General features: G+C 48.3%; 1 protein-coding gene across 1 annotated transcript in view; it reads right to left on the bottom strand.

Moving 5' to 3' along the window:
* LOC138353670 (glutathione S-transferase kappa 1-like) overlaps positions 1-23764 on the bottom strand; it is a 97719-nt gene that overhangs the window by 65342 nt on the left and 8613 nt on the right. The gene's annotated exons all lie outside the window — the stretch shown is intronic.

The following is a 23764-nucleotide window of genomic DNA, read 5'->3' as shown; positions in this document are numbered from 1 at the left end:
GCTGCACATGTATACAAATCTACCACCAGTACCAAAGAGCAGAAACCTGAACCGAAGGGGCTACCACAAACTGAGAAGATAAGAAGGCACCCTGATCAAGGACCAGGATGGCTCAGGCGACGCATGAGCAGGCCGGAGGTGAAACAAAACACGAGAAAGCGTACGAAACGTCAAACTGTCGCCAAGACGAAGCTCGCAGGTGGGACACCGTTAACAAAGTCACCTGAACACCACAGATATGGTGATACCCGCGTCAAAATAACAGATGCGAAGAGCCGAGGAGAAGGCCGAACCAGTCACGTACAGGACCAATTCGACCGGCCGAACGAGGCAGAGCCGCGGGAAAACGCCCTGGGTTCGGACACCTATCGAGCAGCGTCTGAAAATAAAGCTGGGCTGGCCACCAAGGAACTATAAGGACTGCTCTTGAGGGAATGGGCTGCAACCGAGCCAGAACCCGAAGCAACAGTTGGACCGGGAGAAGAGAAACAGGTACCCCCACCTCGACCAGTCCTGCCGAAAAGCATCCACTGTGAACGCCACGCAGGTGGGTAAGGGCGCCACATAAAATGGGTGACGCCTAGACCACGCCAACTCGAAGACGTCCATGGCCAGGAGTCCATACGTCCGACAGTCAACAAAACGAGTCGGCAACGACTGGCCAATCTGCGAACAGAGGAATGAACCGAGACAGCCGTCTGCCAGGATGCAGGACACACCCCAGACATGAACCTCATGGTTATCCAAACCCCGAGAATCCAGCAAACAAGCCACTACAAAACCAACCCCAAAGGTCAACACCTAAGAGAAAGCCTGTGGTTTCAGCAAGAACCGCCAGAGAAAAGTCTGAACGGAGCTGAATGGCAGAGCACCGAGGGACTCAAACCCTCCGAAGCACAAACCAGACAGCCACGAACTCCCGAACCATGCTGCGAGTCCGACGGACGGACAGATTCCCTGTCCGTCCCGAACGTCTGGCACAGCCAACTGAATGAGTCGGTGTCGACCGTCCATTCCGTGGAAAGGGGAAGGAAACGAGACAGGCCATTCGTGAGGACGTTGGACACCCCCCCGGACATGAACTGCCAGGAGAGTCAAACCCGGAGAACTCGGTAGACGAGTCACCCAACGCGACCACCCCCTAAGAGCCAAGGACCGCATCGAACCTCCTCGGTTCAGGCAATGAAGCCCCGGGGAGCAGTCCAAATGGAGCCGGATCGTCGATCCGCGACCAACTCGAACCCTCCGGAGTGACATCCACACCCTTGCAAATTCCCGGACCGTGCTGTGAGCCTGACGGAATGACGGACCCCACCGCCCCTGGCCGGCCTGGTGAGCACTGGTCACAAAACTCCAGCCAGGAGACAATGCGTCCGTGTACACATCGAGCGAGGGATCGGGTAGGCGCCAGGGGCCTTCCCCTGGCGCCCTGGGGTTCAGGGGTTTATTTAACGGGGTTCAGGGCATTGAACCCCGATAAACCCAAAGAGGAAGCCGGCGACGCAGCAACCGACGCAAAGCCCTGGAGGTCGAACCCAACGATTGCGAGAGAGGCGGAAGGGCCGTCCCCGAAAGAACCAGAACAGCCGACGAAGCCACACCCGACCCGGCAGGTAGACCATCACGGCAAAGTTCAGGCTCCCTCACAAACTCTCAAGCAACTGCCGCATGACCCGGGAACCCCTCAGAAACAGGCGAACGTGGGACCGCAGGCAAAGCAGAGCCATCGGAGGCATAGACAATGAAGCGGTGCGAGCGTCACAAACCAGACCCAGCCAAGACCGAAACTGAGAGGGAACCAGACGGGACTTTCTCCAATTCACCAAGAATCCGAACCTGGCGAGCTGAGAAAGAACCAAATCCCTGACGAGCAGACACGCGGACTGGCTGGGAGCCCAAACCAGCCAGTTGTCAAGGTAGGCCAGAACCCGAACACCTAACAGACGCAGGAGGGACACCGCGACCTGAGTAAGGCGTGTGAAAATGCAAGGCACCAGATTCAACCCGAAGAGAAGACAACGGAAGCAGTAACCTTGACGCCCCATAACAAAACCGAGCCAATTCCTGAACCTTAGGTGAACTGGGACATAGCAATAAGCGTTTTTGAGGTCCTGGGACATCATCCAAGCGCCCGACTCCAACAGAAGACGGACCTGAGATAGAGTAGTCATCCCGAAAGAGGGACAATAAACCCACGAGTTCAGACGGGACAAGTCCAGAATGAACTGGAGGTCCGTGCAGTCCCGTTTCAGGACCGGAAGCAGGCGAGAAATCCACCTGAGGGACGTCGTCATCGTTTCGACCACGCCCAAGCGAACCCACTCTGAGATGACCTGACAGAGCACAGGAGAAGAAGCCTGCCCCGCCAGCCCCGAACCCACCCAAGAGAGGAGGAGCCACACAACGCCTCCACAGGCTGCATGAAACGACCCAAAAAGCCCATGAATCACGGGACCAGGCGCGAGCAAACAGGGTGAGCAGTCCCCCCCCCCCTCCCATCACCCAGTCAATGGGACGAACCGTGAAAGGGCCAACGTGCCTTGCGAGAACGCAAGCGGCGAATAGGGCGATCACCACGCCAACCAGAAACAGCCGGAACCGGAGGCTGCGCCTGTCCCGAATCTGGCACCAATGGCCTACCACAACGAAAAGATCCCCGAGCCCTGGCACGACCCTTCTGGGAAGGCCCCCCACGAGCCCCTTGGGGCAACAACAACGCAGTCATAGGCCGACAACTAACTGAGGCCGTCTGCAGGTACTGCACGACAGCAGACTCAGCAAACAGCAATGGACAAAAAGGCAAAGACAACCCAAGAGCCAGGGCTCAAGCGGAATCTAGGGAAGAAACCAGCACCGCCTGCCGACATGTGAGGCGAGAAGCATAGAACCGCGAAATGGCATCATGCAGAAGTAGCACAAAGAGCTTCAACAAAGACGACGACGCCTGTACAGCAGAAGGCAGCGCACCGGGCCCAGTAGTGGCCCCAAGCGAGCACCCCCACATCCAACTCGAGCCAGTCCGAGAACAGCTCAAGGAGGAAAAAAAGAAATGCAGGGCCGAAGCAAGCAGGCCACGAGTACGCAAATCCTCCGCAATCAAGGCAGCCGAAAGGAAAGTAACCTGCATGTGAAGCTGCATGACACCAACATCCACGGTAGGGCATGGGCGAACAAACAAATACCGAGATGCTCGAAGTCGCCCCCCAGAAAAACCTGAAACTCTGACCGAGTCTCTCGCCACTCAAGCGCGTGGGACCGACAAAACGTGTGCCAAGCCTCCAACAAGAAAAAGAGGACAGTCTGCCAACCAGGACGACTTTGGATCTTCATAACAAACCCAGTACGAACTAGAAGAGCCATACACGAAGGAACGTGGATCTATCATGAAGGCATAATCCGGGTCGCGCAAGAGGTACACCATCAGGGTCTCCCGCACCTCAGAAGACGAGACGTGGGAAGTCGGAAACCTCCAGAAAGATGGAAACGAAGAACTCGCAGGGTCACTGAACCGAACCCGGGGAGGGGTGGCCACCAAATCCAACTCGTATGCGGAGGTAGTGAAAGAGAACCCCCTTTCCTTGTAACACCAAGCCCCGCTCTGAGCGCAGAAAAACCCAGGCAGGGTCCAACGGGGTCCAAGGCCCAAAAGCCAACCCCTCCCCTATTTTGAGGTGCTTCCTTGAGGTGCTCCCGGGGCTTAGCATCCCCATGGCCAGTCGTCGACTAGACCTCCTGGTTGCTGGACTGGTCAACCAGGCTGTCTGACACGGCTGCTCTCAGCCTAGCATACGAATCACAGCCTGGTTGATCAGGTATCCTTTGGAGGTGCTTATCCAGTTCTCTCTTGAACACTGTGAGGGGTCGGGCAGTTATGCACCCTATGTAAAATGGAAGCGTGCTGAACAGTCTCGGGCCTCTGATGTTGACAGTTCTCTCTCAGAGTACCTGCTTTACCTCTGCTTTTCAACAGAGGTATTCTCCACATCCTGCCATGCCTCCTGGTCTCATGTGATGTTATTTCTGTGTGCAGGTTTGGGACCAGCCCCTCTAATATTTTCCACGAATAGATTATTATGCATCTTTCCCGTCTGCGCTCAAGAGAATACAGATTTAGGCTCTTTAGTCGGTCTCAGTAGTTTAGATGTTTTACTGAGTGGATTTTAGCAGTAAAGGATCTCTGCACGCTCCCCAGGTCAGCAATTCCTCCAGCTTTGAAAGGGGCCATCCTTGTGCAGCAGTACTCCACTCTAGAGAGCAATAGCATCTTGAAGAGTATCATCATTGGTATGGCATCTCTAGTTTGAAAAGTTCTTGTTATCCAACCTGATATTTTTCTTGCAGTAGTGACAACTACTTTATTGCGTTCTTTAAAAGTAAGGTCGTCCGACACGAGTACACCCAAATCCTTTACATTGCCTTTTCGTTCTATGTTATGATTTGACCGAGTTTAGTATGTGGTTTCCGTTTTTATATTTTCATTTTTTCCATAGCACATGAGCTGGAACTTATCTTTGCTAAACACCATATTATTTTCTGTAGCTCATAGTAAGACCTGATTTACATCAGATTGGAGGTTTGCCATGTCTTCTATGTTGTCTACTTTCATGAAAATCCTAGTGTCATCTGCAAAGGATGATACAGTGCTATAGATTGTGTCCTTGTCTATGTCCAATATGAGGATGAGAAAAAGTACTGGAGCAAGCACAGTACCCTGGGGGACTAAGCTCTTCACGGTTGATGGACTGGATTTTATTTTGTTGACTATTACACGTTGGGTTCTGTTAGTCAGAAAATTGTAGATCCATCTACCTATTTTTCCTGTAATTCCTTTTGAATGCATTTTATGTGCAATAACACCATGGTCACATTTGTCGAAGGCTTATGCTAAATCTGTGTAAATTACATCAGCATTTTGTTCGTCTTCCATGGCATCTAATGCCATGTCATAGTGGTCCAGCAACTATGATAGGCAAGAGCGCCCTGTCCTGAAATCATGTTGTCCGGGGTAATGGAGACGCTGTGATTCCATGTATTTTGTGATCTTACTTTTTAGCACTCTCTCAAAGATTTTTATGATGTGAGATGTTAATGTTATCGGTGTGTAAGTTTTTGCCTCTGCCTTATTTCCTCCTTATTGGAATGGTGCTATCTCTGCTGTTTTTAGTATGTCAGGGATAATGCCAGTACACTGGTACCTTGGTATACAAGTGTCCCAGTTTACGAGTTTTTCAGAATACGAGCAGGATTTGCTCAGAAAATTTGAATCGGAATACGAGGGTTACCTTGGAATGAGAGGGTGTTGATACGCGTACAGGCCGACCTAGCGCGTGGTGGCACGGCGATTGCCGCTCAGTTTACCAGTGCCTTGCGCCCAGTGACTATCCCGCCTGAATTCTTCACCAGGATTTTCAGTGTTTTGTTGGATTTTTGCCTATTTGACCATAAAAGGTGTTGTTATATATATCGCAATGGGTCCCAAGAAAGCCAGTGGTAAGGATCTAGCCAAGAAATCGCATGTGAGGATGACAATAGAGGAAAAGCAAGAGATCATTCGGAAGCATGAAAATGGTGCAAGTGTTGTTGAACTTTGTAGACAGTACAAAAAATCCACGTCAACGATATGCATTATACTTGACAAAAAAAAAGGACATTATGAGTGCTAAAATGGCAAAAGGCATAAGAACAATCACGAAATAAAGACCACAGATAATTGAGGATGTGGAAAAGTTGTTATTAATTTCGATACAGGACAAGGAGTTAAAGGGTAATGGTGTTTCAGAGGCCATCATCTGTGAGAAAGCCAGGGTATTGCATGAAGACCAAGTAAAGAAAACCCCTGGAACGAGTGCAGATACGAAAGACTTTAGGGTAAGCAGGGAAAGGTTTGAAAAATTTAGAAAAAGAAGTGGTATACATAGTGTTGCGAGGCATGAGGAGGCTGCCAACTCAGACAAACCAGCGGCTGAAAGATTTATTGAAGAATTTAAAGAGTTTTGCTGAGGGATACCTACCGCAACAAGTGTTTAATTGTGATGAGACAGGACTGTTCTAGAAAGATTACCTAAGAGGACATACATTACCAAGGCGGAAAATTCATTGCTCGGACACAAGCCTATGAAAGATAGCTTTACGCTTGTGCTGTGTTCAAATGCGAGTAGCGATTTGAAAATTAAACTCTTGCTTGTGTATCATTCTGAAAATCCAAGGGTTTTCAAACAGTATAAAGTGCAGAAAAACCAAGTATATGTGATGTGAAGGGCTAATAATAAGGCATGGGTAACTAGGATTTTTTTTCGGAGTGGGTGAATGAAGTGATGTGCCCTGCTATAGGAAAATATTTGCAGGAGAAAAGTTAGCCACTCAAGGCCCTGCTTCTCCTCGACAATGCTCCTGCTCATCCTCCAGGCTTGGAAGATGAATTGATGCACAGATACAGTAATTTTCTCACAGTTAAGTTACTTCCTCCTAACACCACTCCTCTAATTCAGCCTATGGACCAGAAAATCATAGCAAATTTTAAGAAACTTTATGAAAGGGCACTTTTCCGGAAATGTTCTGAAATGACTGAAGCCACAAACCTCACCCTCAAAGAGTTCTGGAAACACCATTTTAACATTTGTAGTGCTATAAAACTCGTTGACAAAGCCTGGCAAGAAGTGACTCAAAGAACCCTGATCTCTGGCTGGAGAAAATTGTGGCCTGAATGTGTGACAGAACTAGACTTTGAGGGGTTTGAGCCTGTAAATGAAGTGCGTATTGTTGAGGAAATTGTTACTCTGAGCTGGCAAATGGGCTTGGAATTGGATAGTGATGATGTGGAGGAGTTGGTAGAAGAACGCAACGAAGAACTCCAAGCCCTTCAAAAGGAACAGCAAGAAGACCCAGCTGAGGATGTTTCTCCAGTGGATGAGGCAGGATGAGGCAGTACAGAATGTCCCTTCCACAATCATTAACCCTTGTGTTGCTCAGGGCATTTGTCACCCACAGGTGTATCCCCCACACAAAAAAATCTTCTAATCCTGTTAATTTGTGTTCTCTGATCATGGGAAAAATAATAAAAAGTGGCATATATTGCCCACTATAGGGCGGGGAAGTCTGGCAAAAAACCAGCGTTGAATGTAATGAAACACCATTTTCTGGGTGAGTCCCGGAGGCTCCCCGGAGCTATCCATGGCTGATATGGATTTCCTAACCATTTTGCATCAGTCGATGTGGGTGGAGTTCTAGCCTACCGGGGACCACGAGCCAGAACCTGGCCCCCTCACAGAGGCACGGGGAGCAATGGCCCATAGAATGCACATGTGATTTAGAGCATTCTATATCAGCCATCGACCGGGACAGGCACCCAGAAAGGTAAGCGCCGCAAAACAAACCCCTATTCTGGTTAACAACAAAAATTGACAAACGAGTGGACAGAACTCCCCAAAAGAAAAACGAACAAACCAGCATGACGTCACACGAGCCGCGCCGCATGTCTGCGCAGCTCCCCCCTCCCCGGGAGGGGGAAGGGGGAGCCCCAGACCCCCGAGCCGGCGATCCACACTCCAGTTCTGAGGCTGGATATCAAAAACAGCGAAAAACCACCGACTGGAGGGTGGGAGGGATGCCGGGGAGCCGGGTTTTCTGGGGGAAGCCTCTACAGCTCCCCGGAGCTACCTCACCAAAGACTACCAAGAAAACCAAGGGCACTTACCTGGGAGGCGGTCGGTGCTCCACTCCTCAAGACGAAGCCGAGACAACGGGCTGCAACCGCCGACCTAAAGCAACACAGGCCCGACTGGAGCCCAGGAACGTTAACAAGGTAGCGTGCAGCCAGGACCCTGTTCGACCGCCAAAATCCCCGTGCCCGAATGTCAGCCCAAGACATATTGCCGAATTCGGCAGCAAGAGCAGCGAACTTACGAATGTCATGGGCACGGGGATAGACCGCAGGTTGGCTGGATTTAATAACCCTGCGGACGACCTGTAATGACCCGAACCCGCGAACAGGGAAGAAGGGAAACTGCATCAACCCAAAGTGCGTCCCCGGACACAGAAGCCGTGGTGCGCAGATAACGGCGGAGGGCCGCAACCGGACATAACACATGGTGAACCCTCGGCCTGACGAACCACGCATCAACAACCCAAGGACCCCTCCGGAAAGCAGCAGTCTCATTCTTCACCAGAAAAGAGGGAGACGGCTACAAACGAACAAACCGAAGACCACGACCAAAGGAGCAAAAACCTCTGCGCCGGAGAAGAGCATGAAGCTCCACCTCGCGACCCCCAGAGGCCAATGCCAACAGAAAAAGGGCCTTAGCAAAGCAAGTTTGAACCAGAGGGGCCACAACAAACCGAGGAATGGAAAGATAGAAGAGCCCTCAGTCCAAGGACCAGGACGACTCAGGCGGCGCATGAGCAGGCTGGAGGTGAAACAACGCCCGAGACAGCTTGCGAAACGGCGCAGAAGTAACATCATTACCGAAAGCAAGCTGTAGCGGCCCCGCCAGCGCCACACGATACGAGGCAACAGTATTAGGCATCAGATGACGGTCCTGAAACAACCAAGAGAGAAAGGACAACACCACCCGAACCAAAAGCGAGGAACAACGATGAAGGGTCAAAAAGAACCGCCAGGAAACTTCATACTGCCGCCGAGAGGAAACTCGCAGGTGAAAAACCAACGAGGAAGCCACCTGCTCACCATAAAGATGGTGATAAACACGAGTCAAAAACACCAAATGCGAAGACTCGCGGAGAACAGCGAACCGGTCACGTACCGGACCGGCCCGATCTCCTGAAAGAGGCAGAGCCGCGGAAAAACCTCCGGGTTCGGACACCAAGCAAGCAGAGCCTGAAACCATGGCTGGGCCGGCCACCAAGGGGCCAAGAGGACCACTCGACCCTGGTAAGTCTCCAAGCGAGCCATGACCTGGAGCAGCAGCTGAACTGGGGGGAAAGAGGTACAGGAACCCCCACCTCGACCAGTCCTGCCGAAAGGCGTCGATCCCGACGGCCTCGCAGTCGGGGAAGGGCGCCACGTAAACCGGAAGACGCCTTGAACACACTGGCGCGAAGAGGTCCACCTCCAGGCGCCCGAAAGTCTGGCAGAGCCAACGGAAGGAGCCGGCATTGACTGTCCATTCCGAGGACAGGGGAACGAACCTGGACAGGCCGTCCGCCAGGACGTTGGACACCCCCCGGACGTGAACCGCCAGGAAAGCCAAACCCCGAGAACTCAGCAGACGAGTCACCCAACCCCAAAGAGCCAAGGACTGCATCGAACCCCCTCGGTTCAGACAATGAACCACTGGGAAGCAGTCCGAATGGAGCCGGATCGTCGATCCGCGGGCGACCCGAACCCTCCGAAGCGCAAACCATACCGCCGCGAACTCCCGCACCGTGCTGTGGACCCGATGGAAGGACGGACCCCACCGCCCCTGGCCGGCCTAATGAGCACTAGTCACAAAACCCCAGCCTAGAGACGACGAGTCCGTGAACACATCGAGCGAGGGCTCGGGTAGGCGCCAAGGCACTGAACCCTGAGGAAGTCGACGATGCAGCAGCCGACACAGAGCCCCCGGGGGGTCGAACCCAGCAATCGCGAGAGAGGCGGAAGGGACGTCCCCGAAGGAACTAGAACAGCCGACGAAGCCAAACCCGACTTGGCGGGTAGACCAACATTGCGAAGTTCAGGCTGCCGCACAAACCCTCGAGCAACTGCCGGGTGACCCGGGAGCCCCCCCCCCCCAGAAACAGACCCAGGCGAGACCGCAGCCGAAGGAGAGACTCCGGAAGAAGAGACAAGGAAGCGGTCCGAGAGTCCCACACAAGACCCAGCCAGGACCGAACCTGGGAGGGCATCAGATGGGAATTCTGCCAAATCACCAGGAACCCGAACCCGGCGAGCTGGGAAAGCACCAAATCCCTGGCAAGCAGACACGCTGACCGACTGGGAGCCCAAACCAGCCAGTCGTCGAGGTAAGCCTCGTAAGTCTCCAGGAGGCCTGGTCGACGACCGGGCCGCGGGGACACTAAGCCCCGGAAGCACCTCAAGGTAGCCTCAAGGTAAGCCAACACCCGAACACCTAATAGACGCAGACGGGCCACCATGACCCGGGTAAGGCGTGTGAACACGTGAGGTGCCAGGTTCAACCCGAAGGGGAGACAACGAAAGCTGTAGCACTGACGCCCCACAACAAAACCGAGCCAGTCCCAGAACCCCACATGAATAGGGAAGTGCCAATACGCGTCATTGAGGTCCAGGGACACCATCCAAGCGCCTGGCTCCAACAGAAGCCGGACCTGGGACAGAGTGGTCATCCGAAACGAGGGGCAAGAAACCCAAGGGTTCAGACGGGACAAGTCCAGAATGAACAGCAGGTCCGCACAGTCCCATTTCGGAACTGGAAACAGGCGGGAAACCCACCTGAGGGACGGAGTCGTTTCAACCACGCCCAAGCGCACCCACTCCAAGATAACCCAACGGAGCGCAGGAGAGGAAGCCTGCCCCGAACCCCCTGCAGGAGGCGGAGCCACCCAACGCCACCGCAGGCTGCGAGAAACGATCCAAAAAGGCCACAAATCGTGAGACTAAGCGTGAGCGAACAGAGACAGCCTCCCCCCCATCGCCCCGTCAATGGGGCGAACTGCGAAAGGGTCGCTGCCCCTTACGAGAACCCGACCTGCGCGCAGAGCGAACACCGTAAGAGCAGCACTGAAAACAAGTCACAGCACTGAGATAAGACAGGAGCTGGAGCCACACGACCATGCACGATCCCATCAGCCGAGGAACTGGGGTGTGGATTGCCGGCTCGGGGGTCTGGGGCTCCCCCTTCCCCCTCTCGGGGAGGGGGCGCTGCGCAGACATGTGGCGCGGCTCGTGTGACTTCATGCTGGTTTGCTCGTTTTTCTTTTGGGGAGTTCTGTCCACTCGTTTGTCAATTTTTGTTGTTAACCAGAATAGGGGGTTGTTTTGTGGCGCTTACCTTTCTGAGTGCATGTCCCGGTCGATGGCAGATATAGAATGCTCCAAATCATATGTGCATTCTATGGGCCATTGCTCCCCGTGCCTCTGTGAGGGGGCCAGGTTCTGGCTCGTGGTCCTCGGTAGGCTAGAACTCCACCCACATCGAATGATGCAAAATAGTTAGGATATCTATATCAGCCATGGATAGCTCCGGGGAGCCGTAGGGGCTCCCCCAAGAAAACAGGCGCTGACTCAGCGTGCGTCCCAGGCGGTTTGTTGCTCCTCCAGCTGTCAGGCAGGAGTGGCCACAAAGAGATAATTACCTAATTATTTCAAAGTCTCTGATTGATTTTTCCTAGTCATTTTCGTAGTTTTCCGGCTGTCAGTCGTCAGCCGTACTCTGGCTGTGAGTAGTCAGCCAGATAGATTTTCCTAGTCATTTCCAACTATTTTTATACTACAAACAACATAATTTGAATTGCCTTGCCACATATACTGTAATTAATAAATATTCAACTAGAAACCTCTACTTACCTCGTTGGTGTTCGTCTTCTTTATTGATGCCACACATCTTGAAGTTAACGCCTTTTAACCTTTAACCAATGTCCTCGTTGCTTTATGACTCATAACACCAACTTAGTGGTTCGTTATGGTGAACAAAACATGAAGATACTTATATATAACCTGTGTATATAGTGTAATAACCAACAAAGTATTTGTTCACTGTTTGATGAACATAATAATTGAATCAACAATATGCACACCATATTTTTCAGTACAGTGATGATTCACACATTTAATTATATAAATATATCACACTACACACTAATGAATAATATTACAACAAAAAACCTACGAAAAATCAATCAGAGACATTAAAATAATTAGGTAATTATCTCTTTGTGGCCACTCCTGCCTGACAGCTGGGAGCAACAGACCGTCTGTGACGCACACTGAGTCAGCGCCTGTTTTTTGCCAGACTTCCCCGCCCTATAGCGAGCAATACATGCCACTTACAATTTTTTTTATTATTTTTCCCATGATCAGAGAACACAAATTAACAGGTTTAGAAGAAAAAAAATATTTTTTTGTTTTTTCGGTATGTGCCTGTGGGTGACAAATGCTAATTTCCTTCTTCCTCTTAACACCTCCAGAATGATTGATGCTGCTACCAGACATAGTCTTGGCCAAAAATGTTCAAAGTTACTATGAAAATAAAAAAGTTATTTAAAAATATATTTCACTAATGACGCAGGACTGTGGTATAACACGAGGGACAGGAGCACACGGGTTGACCAGTGTTGGACGGGGTCCACTTGGGGCAGCTAGAGCACGTTACGTAGGCCGCCAGGAGGAAAAAACTCCCAATATTTTTTAAGAAAACCTCAGCCTGTGCACATTGTTTTTAGGAAACTTATATATTTGTTATTACAAAATTACTAGTATTTCAGTTGTTTTTGGCTATGATGAATTGTTCTAAAATTAATGGTACTGGTAATTCCTGTACCCAGGTGGTTCCTCTCGATGTTTCCCTCCCACCACCTCCCACCCACCCACCCCACCCCCTCCTCCACCACACTCCTCAAGCCAGACAGCCACAGCCCGATGGAATTAATACGGTACGGCCTGCCCCATGGCTTTCATATCCGGACAATTCCAGCTGACTAGAATTATCCAGCTGACTGTCCGGATAGTGTAACATCGGCAGCAAGGTTAACCGGCTCTGATTTTTTATCAGGCTCCCATGGCCGTTTTGGCCGGATATTGAGATAACTTTATCCAGTCACGATTTTGGCCATATAAGGGCATTTTCCAGATGTTCGAATCCCAGATAATCGCGTGATTACAGTATCCTTCCCTCACCTTACCTGACTCGCCCACATTCTCCTCCCACAATACTGTTTTTGCTTTTATTCACTATATACAGACATTATATGTAAGTATCAACATGTTTTGTTCCCTGCCCGAAACGCTGCGCGTACTAGTGGCTTTACAAGATTGTAATTACCATATTATGTATCCTCACATTCCCAATGTACCTTCTTGTATATACATAAATAAATAAATAACTGTACAACTAAGCTGATATAGTTAGTTCAGGCACTAAGAGACGTCGATACACACAGTCAGCTGGCGGCTGCCTCCCTCACACACATTCAAGGTCAGATGCACTAAAATGTCACCCCCAACAATACTGTTTGTGGTGTTATTACTCTATATACACACACATTATATATAAGTATCTACATGTTTTGTTCACCATAACTGTTCAACTAAGCCTGTATAGTGCTCGAAGAGCACAGTGGCCACCCCTACAAACATGACAAATCATGCAGATGTTGCCACCCCCCCCCCCCCCACCATCACCAAAATGGCTTCTCGCCCACACACCTTTCGCTGTTATTACACTGTATATACACGTTATATATAAGTATCTACATTCGTGTTCACCATAACGAACCACTAAGTTGGTATGCTGAGTGGCAGTGGCAGTGGTAGCCAGTGGCAGACCGCCACTGGCTGCCACTTCCTTCCTCCCTCACCTCACCTGAGTCACCACCATTCTCCTCCCACAATACTGTTTTTGTTTTTATTCACATACAGACGTTATATATATACAGACGTTATATATAAGTATCTGCATGTTTTGTTTACCATAGCGAACAACTAAGCTGGTATAGTGAGTCTAGACAGTAAAAGGTGGTCACACACAGTCAGCAGACAATGCTACCTCCCTCCCCACCAAGATTACTCCTCCCACTACAGCACTAATTATCACAACAATCCTGCTATTATCAGAATCCTGATCATTTTTATCACAGTCAGGGGGTCTTCTGTAATACTATCATCACTAAATAATAGCATGAACATATATATTATGGCATTTTTAGGCGACGCTGTGAGCTCATGCTGCATGCGTCAGGCTTGGTGGCTCACTCATTACTGAAGCCCTCACACCCAGGAATTTGGCCCACGATTTTTTTTTTAAATGGTGTCTGTTCACAAGAGCCCTGATGAAGGTGAGGTGAACCCCGTGTATCCACAGGCAGTTTAAATCTTGCGTAGTACTCCAATACATCATACGATGTGTGCACAATTTATAGCAAGTTACTCAACACATCATATGATGTGTTGTGCAGTTTAAGGGTTAAGAAGTGGTGTCAGATGTGGGAAGAAATGCAAACTTTTATTGAAAAGACTCACCCAGAGAAAGCTGTAGTAGGCCGTTGCCTAAATCTTTTTAATGACAATGTGATGCTTCACTACAGATACATCTTGCGAAGAAGGGAGAAAAAAATCTTCCATGGACAGATTTGTTGCAAGAAAATCGAGCAGTGAGTCACAACCAGGACCTAGTGGTATGCAGGCAAAACGTGCCAGAGAATGCACTCCAGAGAGGTCCTCACAGCCTGATGTTATAATGGAAGGGAACTTCCCTTCCAAACAGTAACACCTCTCCTCCTCCCCCTCCTCACCATCTTCCATATGCCAACAGCAGTCATCAGCAAGGGTAAGTAATAACTTGAACATAGTTTTGTAGTGTACATTTAGATGAATTAGGTATAAAATTTAGTTTGAAGTGAGTTTTTGGGTAGTCAGGAACAGATTAATTCATTTCTCATTATTTCTTATGGGGAAAATAGTTTCAATTTATGAGTTTTCGGATTACGAGCTGCCTCCAGGAACGGATTAAACTCTTAAACCAAGGTACCACTGTATCTAGGCTTTGTCCCCAAAAAATGTGAAGGGCCTGCGAGTGTTTTTTTTACAGTTCTTGATGAATATGGAGTTCCAAGAATCTGGGCCTGGTGCAGAGTGCATAGGCATACTGTTTATTGCTTCTTCAAAATCCAGTGGGAATAGGGTGACGTCTGATATATGATTTGATGTTGGTATCATATCCATGAAAAATTCATTTGGGTTATCAATCTTTAGTGTATTTATTTGCTCGCTGAAAACAGAGTCGTACTGTTTCCTCAGTAACTCGCTCATTTCTTTGTTGTCATCGGTGAAAGTTCCATCTCCCTTTCGCAGGGGCCCGATATTAGATGTGGTTTTTTATCTTGATTTTGCATAGGAGAAAAAATATTTTCGGATTTCTCTCTATTTCACTGATGGCCTTTTGCTCTCTTTGCCTCTCCTGGGTTTTGTATGATTCTTGTAGCTTGAGTTCAATTGTTTCTATTTCTCTATCTAACCTTCTTCGCCGCTCTTGAGATGGGGTGCGACTCTCAAGTTGTTCCGTGATTCGTTTTCTTTGCCTATAGAGGGAACGACGTTCCCGTTTCAATCTGCATCTCTTCCTCTTTTTTCTTAGGGGTATGCGGTTTGAACATATCTCTAGTAATTACCTAAGTGTAGTTACAGGATGAGAGCTACGCTCGTGGTGTCCCGTCTTCCCAGCACTCTTTGTCATATAACGCTTTGAAACTACTGACGGTCTTGGCCTCCACCACCTTCTCACCTAACTTGTTCCAACCGTCTACCACTCTGTTTGCGAAAGTGAATTTTCTTATATTTCTTCGGCATCTGTGTTTAGCTAGTTTATATCTATGACCTCTTGTTCTTAAAGTTCCAGGTCTCAGGAAATCTTCCCTATCGATTTTATCAATTCCTGTTATTATTTTGTATGTAGTGATCATATCACCTCTTTTTCTTCTGTCTTCCAGTTTTGGCATATTTAATGCCTCTAACCTCTCTTCGTAGCTCTTGCCCTTCAGTTCTGGGAGCCACTTAGTAGCATGTCTTTGCACCTTTTCCAGTTTGTTGATGTGCTTCTTAAGATATGGGCACCACACAACCGCTGCATATTCTAGCTTTGGCCTAACAAAAGTCGTGAACAATTTCTTTAGTATATCGCCATCCATGTATTTAAATTAAAAGCAACTACTGATGTTATTTTTTCCAGGCACTGGTTCAGGTTTACACTTTCTAGCTGATATTCCCAGCTTTCTGTGTTCTTTCAGAGTTTTTTCTGTGAAGTCTTGGTTTATTTGCTCCCAGTTTATCTGTTTATTATTGAAGTTGAATTTGCTAAAATCTCCTCCACCGGGAATCTGGACTGATTTTGAAGGTCTATTCCCCAAGCATGTCAAAACTTCAATTAAGTTGTGATCTGAGCAATAGGTATTTGTAATCATTATGTTCCTGATCAATTCATCATTATTGGTGAAAATGAGGTCCAGCGTATTCTCCTTCCTAGTTGGCTCTACTATTTGCTGGTTTAAGCAAACCTGTCACACATCCGTAGCAGGTTATTTGCATGTGCCTCTTCATTTAGGCTACTTCCTGGTATTCTTTCTGATATTACTGTATTAGCCAGGTGCTTCCATTTCAGGTGCCGTAAGTTGAAGTCCCTAAGCAGGATGATGTTCGGGGTTAGATTTGTGAGGTTTTCCAAGCAGTGTTCTATTTTCATTAGTTGGTCTTTAACCCTTAAACCGCGCATATCTTACATATATGATATCAGTGACAAAACCGAAACCGCGCACATCATTTATATATGCTTTTGTGTCTAGCGCTATAATTTAAACGACCCGCCTGGGATAGGGGGCAGCTATAGTACAGCTACGACCAATAGTTGCCAGATGCCACCTAGAAAAAAAATCCAGGCCAACATTCTTGGGTGTTAGAGCATCAGTATTGAGCAAGCCACCAAGGCTGGCGCATGCAGCACGAGCTCACAGCACTGCTGTTCAGCTTGTGACCACAGCATCACCTACAAATGCCATAATATACTTGATACTGCTATTATTTAGCGATGATAGCATTATGGAAGACCCCTGACTGTGATAAAACTTACCAGGATTCTGATAATAGCAGGATTGTGGTGATATTTAGCACTGTGCTTCATGGAGGGAGGAGTAAGGCTGTGGGAATGAGGGTTGTGGCGTCGTCTTCTGACTGTGTGTGGCCAACTTTCATTGACTGCACTCACCATACCAGCTTAGTGGTTCGCTATGGTGAACACAAATGTAGATATTTATATATAACGTGTGTATAGTGTGAGATAACAACAAGAGAAGTAAGTTGGGAGCCGCCATTTTGGTGAGGAAGATGCGTCGTCTGCACAACTTGTCATGGTGTTTACTGATGGCCACTATGGTCTTTGGGCACCATACCAGCTTATTTGTACAGGTATGGTGAATAAAACAGGTAGATACTTATATATAATGTGTGTATATAGCGTAATAACACCACAAACAATATTGTTGGAGGAGAAATATTAGTGCGTCTGGCCTTGAGGGCGGCCGTCACCAGCTGACTGTGTGAATAGCTACATCTTTGTGCCTTTACTCACCATACAAGCTTCAATGTACAGTTATATTGAACAAAACATTTAAATAAGTAGTAAATAAGTATATATAATGTCTGTGTATAGTGAATAAATGCAAAAACAGCATTGTGGGAGGAGAATGAGGGCGAGTGAGGTGTTGTTGAGGGAGGGAGTGGCAGGCTGGTGTGTGGCGGTCACTCCTCGTTGCTTTTTGACTCACAAGACCAACTTAGTAGTTCGTTATGGTGAACAAAACATGCAGATACTTATATATAACCTGTGTATATAGTGTAACAACAGCAAAACTATTTGTTTATTGTTTTATGAAAATAATTGAATCACTAATATGCACACCATAATTTTGAGTACAGCGATGGTTCACACATTTTATTATATAAATATACCACAATTCACTGTATGGAATAATATTACTGCAAAAAACTAAGAAAAAATCAATCAGACACATTGAAATAATTAGGTAATTATATATTTGTGGCAACTGCCATCTGATAGCTCGGGCAAAGTAGACCTTGTCGGGCGAAGGGTTTGCCAATGCCCCTTTTTTGCCAGACTTCCCTACCCTATTGCAGCTAAAATATGCCACCTACCATTTTTTTGTTATTTTTTTCCATGATCAGGAAACAAAAATGATCACTTCTATAAGACAAAAGAATTTTTTGGATTTTTTTTTTTGTTGCGCCTGTGGGTGTTTATTCCATTTGGGCCCCTAGCGGTTTGAGGGTTAAACTACTGAGGGTTTGCCTTTGGTGACTTATATACAAGGACAATAACTACATTTAGGATCTCTATTTTGATTATCAGCACTTTCACCATATCATTTGTGGTGTTTAGCAGCTCAGTACAGATGAGTGTGTCTTTGATGTAGAGGCTGACTCCACCCTGTAGCCGGTGTTTCTTGTCACATCTAAAAAGATTGTACTCTGAGATCCATATTTCACCATCATGATAGTCCTTTGTGTGAGTTTCCGTTAGGGCTGCAAACACTGCATTTGCCTCATGAAGGAGACCGCTATGAAAACAGCCACAACTCAATCGACCAGGATTATTTTTTAGCAAGAGAAAGAGGATAAGAATGGCTAAAAATGTCCATCATCTCGGTCAAATGCTAAAGAGGACACAAACACAGTGGCCTCCCTACCAGAGCCTCAGATATTAACACTAAGTAAAACCCCCAACCCCGGGAACCTCACCCTGAGGACCCAAGGCCGAGTCGGCCTCCAAACCCCCCACCTCCAAAGAACAGGCGGGAGCTGCCAAAAAAGCAGGAGCGAAGGGGGCTCACTGGCCAGACCCAGAAGCTCCAGAAGAAGGACCAGGCTCGAATGCCTCCACCACAACCCCAGAAGGGGACACCCCCGAGACCGCCCGAGTTTCCACACCAACTAGACCCTGCCCTGACTCCGAAACCCTCAGACGCTTCGGAGTCGGAAGTAAGGGGGGGCAAACTGAATGCACTACAGAAGGGAAAGGACTAGGTGGGGTGGACGGAACCAGAGCCGAAGCGACTCCCACCTCCAAGTCCGGGTCCCTATAACTAAAACGGGGCAGTCTCGGGGCATCCGGGGCCGCAACCGACCGAGTGCGTTGCAGCAACCTAAATCTAGCATGCAATGCCATAGCTGCCTGCACCCGCATCTCATTATCAGTGGCTTGGGTGAACTGGAGTACGTACAGACAACACACATCGCACGACTCCGGGTCAAAACAATCACCGACCCAACAGGCAGCATGGCAGAGGCAAAACCGGTGAGTGTCACCCTGAGACAAGGGGACAGAGCAACCTTCAAACTCACAAGACGAGAGAGAGGACTCAGGGGTAACATCCATCGGACCACATAGCCCCCGAGGGGTTTCCCCAGGGCCCTTAGCCTTGGTAACACACTAAGGGAAGCCCAGGAGGGGTACTGCAAACTGGCGCCCAAGTCTACCAAGCACACTCCCAAAGCTGAACCCCGGGACGTGTCCACTCATGGGGACCAAGCAGGGAGGACCACCAAAACAAAGGTAGAGGTACATATACCCCAAGAACAGCGAAGGGGTACGACAACAGCAGACCCCCCCCCCCCACCAGGCAGAAACCAAAAACCAAAGGAAAACCCCGCAAGAGGACAATGTACCCAGGCGGAACAGAGCCGGCCGCTGTTATAGGTGAAAACTAGCTGTGCAGCACCCTGCGCTTCTGCCAGTGACAAAAACTATCCCCACACCCAGAGACAAACAAGGGTAAGAAAAACCCCAGCTGACCTCAAGGGCGGACAAATACCGAGCAGTAAACGGCACAGCAGAGGTAAATCCCGAGGCGACTTGTGGAAGGTGACCCCAAGCCCCAAGGGCAGTAATTACAGGGCACCTAGGGAAAGGGACCCTAGGTGCATGCAGCCCGAGTACCGTGGAATATCACTCCCTGCTCACGCACCACCTGAAGGGATAGCCCACACCACAAGGCACAGAACTGTAACGAAAACTTGGAGCCAGAGGCACGACCACACCAGACTCCCATCAGCGAAAAACTTAAGGTTGGGTCGCCGGTGGATGGGTCTGGGGCTTCCCTTTCCCCCTCCCGGGGAGGGGGGGGGGGGTTGCGCAGACAGCGGCGCGGCGACATGATGATGACATGCTAGTTTGCTAATTTTAGTTTGGGGAGTTCTGTACACCTGTTCGGCTTTCGGTCGCAATACTTTTACCAGAATAGGGGTTTGTTTTGAGGTGTCTACCTTTCTGGGTGTCCGGCCCGGTCGATGGCAGACATAGAAGTCTCCCAAGAACAGGCAGGGGGTCTCTATAGGCTATTGCTCCTCGTACCTCTCTAGAGGGGGCCAGGTTCTGGCTCGTGGTCCCCGGTAGGCAAGAACTTCATGCATTAACTGATGCCAGACAGATATACATATCCATCCAGCCTGGATAGATATGCCCCATCGGCTCTGGGGAGCCGACGGGGCTCCCCCCAGAAATGACCAGGATTGTGATAATTGCAGGATTGTTGTGATAATTAGCACTGTGTGGGAGGAGAAATGCTGAGGGTGGGAGGGAGGGAGGTAGTGTCGTCTGCTAAATCTGTGTGGCCACCTGTTGTCTGCACCCACCATACCAACTTAGTGGTTCGCTATGGTGAACACAAATGTAGATACTTATATATAATGTGTGTATTCGTGTAACAACAAAAGGAGTATGTTGGGAGGAGCCATTTTTGTGAGTGAAGTGGTGTCATCTGCATGATTTGTCACGCTGTGTAGAGTGGCCACTATGCTGTTTGGGCACCATACCAGCTTTGTTGTACAGTTATGGTGAACAAAACATGTAGGTACTTATAAATAATGCCTGCATATAGTGAATAAATGCAATAACAGTATAGTAGGAGGAGGAATATGTTGGCGAGTAAGGTGTTGAGAGAGGGAAGGAGGTGTAGTTTGCTGGCTTGGTTTGGCAGCCAATTTGCTGGTGTTTTGACTCACCCTACCAACTTAGTGGTTCTTTATGGTGAACAAAACATGCGGATACTTATATAAAACCTGTATATATAGAGTAATAACAGCAAAACTATTTGTTTATTGTTTTATGAACATAATAATTGAATCACTAATATACACACCATACTTTTGAGTATAGCAATGATTCACCCCTTTTATTATATAAATCTATCACACTACACACTATTGCATAATACTGCAAAAATAATAAGAAAAATCAGAGACATTGAAATTATTAGGTAATAATATCTTTGTGGCACCTTCTGCCTGACAGCTGTGGCAGAGCTGACTGCCTCTGATGCTTGCTCTATCAACGCCTACATTTTGCCAGACTTCCTCAGCCTATTGCGGCCAAAATATGTCACTACATTTTTTTTCCAGCCACCCATGCACTGCAGGGAAGACAAATGAACATTTTTAGAAGGTGAAAGAAACATTTTGGACATTTGTCTACGCCACCTATATTTGTCTATACACCACCTATTTATCTACTTTCACCTATAACGCTTCCACTACACATAAGGGGCATAACTGGCCGACCCCTCACAGTGTTCAAGAGAGAGCTGGATAAGCACCTCCAAAGGATACCTGATCAACCAGGCTGTCACTCATACGTCAGGCTGCGAGCAGCCACGTCTAACAGCCTGGTTGATCAGTCCAGCAACCAGGAGGCCTGGTCGACGACCGGGCCGCGGGGACACTAAGACCCGGAAGCACCTCAAGGTAACCAAAACTAAATTTTGAAAAAGAAATTGAAAACATGCCCATGCACTCGGCCCCAGGTCCAGACTCATGGAATTCAATATTTATAAAGAAATGCAAAGTGCCGGTAGCACAGGCACTCAGTATAGTGTGGAGGAAGAGCTTGGACATGGGGGAGATACCAGATGCACTTAAAGTAGCAGACATAGCCCCTCTACACAAGGGAGAGAGCAAAGCATTGGCAAAAAATTATAGACCAGTTGCACTAACATCGCACATCATAAAAGTATTTGAGAGAGTGATTAGGAGTCAGGTCACCAATTTCATGGAGACCAATGACCTTCACAACCCAGGCCAACATGGATTTCGAGCGGGAAGATCGTGCCTCTCACAGCTACTTGAGCACTACGACAAAGTCACTGAGGCATTAGAAGAGAAACAGAATGCTGATGTGATATACATGGACTTCGCAAAGGCTTTCGATAAATGTGACCATGGCGTGATAGCACACAAAATGAAGTTAATGGGAATAACCGGTAAAGTAGGACGCTGGATACTCAGTTTTCTGTCAAACAGGACTCAGCGAGTAACTGTCAACCATATAAAATCTAGTCCAAGTGCAGTGAAAAGCTCTGTACCTCAGGGTACAGTCCTTGCACCGCTGCTTTTCCTTATTCTCATATCAGATACAGACAAAAATACAAGTCACAGCTTCGTATCATCCTTTGCAGATGACACAAAAATCAGTATGAAAATTACCTCGGCTGAGGACATTGAAAAACTTCAAGCTGATATTAATAAAGTTTTCGACTGGGCATCAGAAAATAACATGATGTTTAACCGTGATAAATTCCAGGTACTCAGGCACGGTAAAAATGAGGACCTTAAACATAATACAGAGTACAAAACACAATCAAATGTACCCATAGTAGGAAAACAGCATGTAAAGGATTTGGGAATAATAATGTCTGACGACCTAACGTTTAAGGAGCATAACCAAGCAAATATTGCGACAGCTAGAAAAATGATAGGATGGATTACGAGAACTTTCAAATCCAGGGATCCCATCACAATGGTTGTACTCTTCAAGTCACTTGTGTTGTCCCGTCTTGAGTACTGCTCAGTACTCACTTCCCCCTTCAGAGCAGGAGAGATTGCTGAAATAGAGGGAATACAGAGAACATATACGGCACGCATAGACGCAATAAAGCACCTAAATTATTGGGATCGTCTCAAAGCCCTCCAAATGTACTCACTAGAAAGAAGACGAGAGAGATATCAAATAATATACACCTGGAAGATACTGGAGGGCCAAGTACCAAATCTACACAGTAAAATAACAACGTACTGGAGTGAACGACATGGAAGAAAATGTAGAATAAACCAGTGAAGAGCAGAGGTGCCATAGGCACAATCAGAGAACACTGTATAAACATCAGAGGTCCGCGGTTGTTCAACGTCCTTCCAGCAAGCATAAGAAATATTGCCGGAACAACCGTGGACATTTTCAAGAGGAAACTAGATTTATTACTCCAAGGAGTGCCGGACCAACCGGGCTGTGGTGGTTATGTGGGCCTGCGGGCCGCTCCAAGCAACAGCCTGGTGGACTAAACTCTCACAAGTCGAGCCTGGCCTCGGGCCGGGCTTGGGGAGTAGAAGAACTCCCAGAACCCCATCAACCAGGTATCAACCAGGTATAACCTCAAGGTAACCAAGGTAACGCCTCCACCGGGGATCGAACCCGGAACCTCAGGACTACGAATCTGAAGCGTTGTCCACCCAGCTGTCAGGCACGCTACGACAGGTCATTGGCGCCCTGCGGTTAGCAGGGAACTGCGAACCAGCACCCAAGACTACCACGCAAACTTCTAAAAGCTGAACTCCCCGGGACGTGTCCACTCATGGGGGGCCTAGCAGTGGTACCACCAAGAACACAGATATGTCTGTTCAAAGACCCCCCAAGTACAGATAGGAGGCAACTAACCAGGGGCAGACATCCCCACACCAGGCAGGAAAACAAAAACAAAAGAAACTAGCTGTGATAACTAGCTGTGCAGTACCATGCGCCCTTACCAGTTACAAAAACTACCTCCTACCCAGAGGCAAACAAAGCCAACAGAAACCCCAGCTGACTCTAAATGCGGCCAAGTACCGAGCAGTAAAAGACAGTGAAACCCCTGTGCCAGAGGAGAGCCAGAAGGTCCCGACCCAACCTCCCAGAGGTCAACACAAACAAAAACAGATTCTTTGACAAACAATTTTGAACCGAAGGGACTACCACAAACCGAGGAGAGGAAAGATAAGAGAGTACCCTGACCAACGACCAGGACGGCTCAGGCGGCACATGAG

The sequence above is a fragment of the Procambarus clarkii genome, chromosome 59 (genome assembly GCF_040958095.1).
Source record: "Procambarus clarkii isolate CNS0578487 chromosome 59, FALCON_Pclarkii_2.0, whole genome shotgun sequence".
Taxonomy (NCBI): Eukaryota; Metazoa; Arthropoda; class Malacostraca; order Decapoda; family Cambaridae; genus Procambarus; species Procambarus clarkii.
This window is presented reverse-complemented; position numbering and strand designations above follow the sequence as displayed.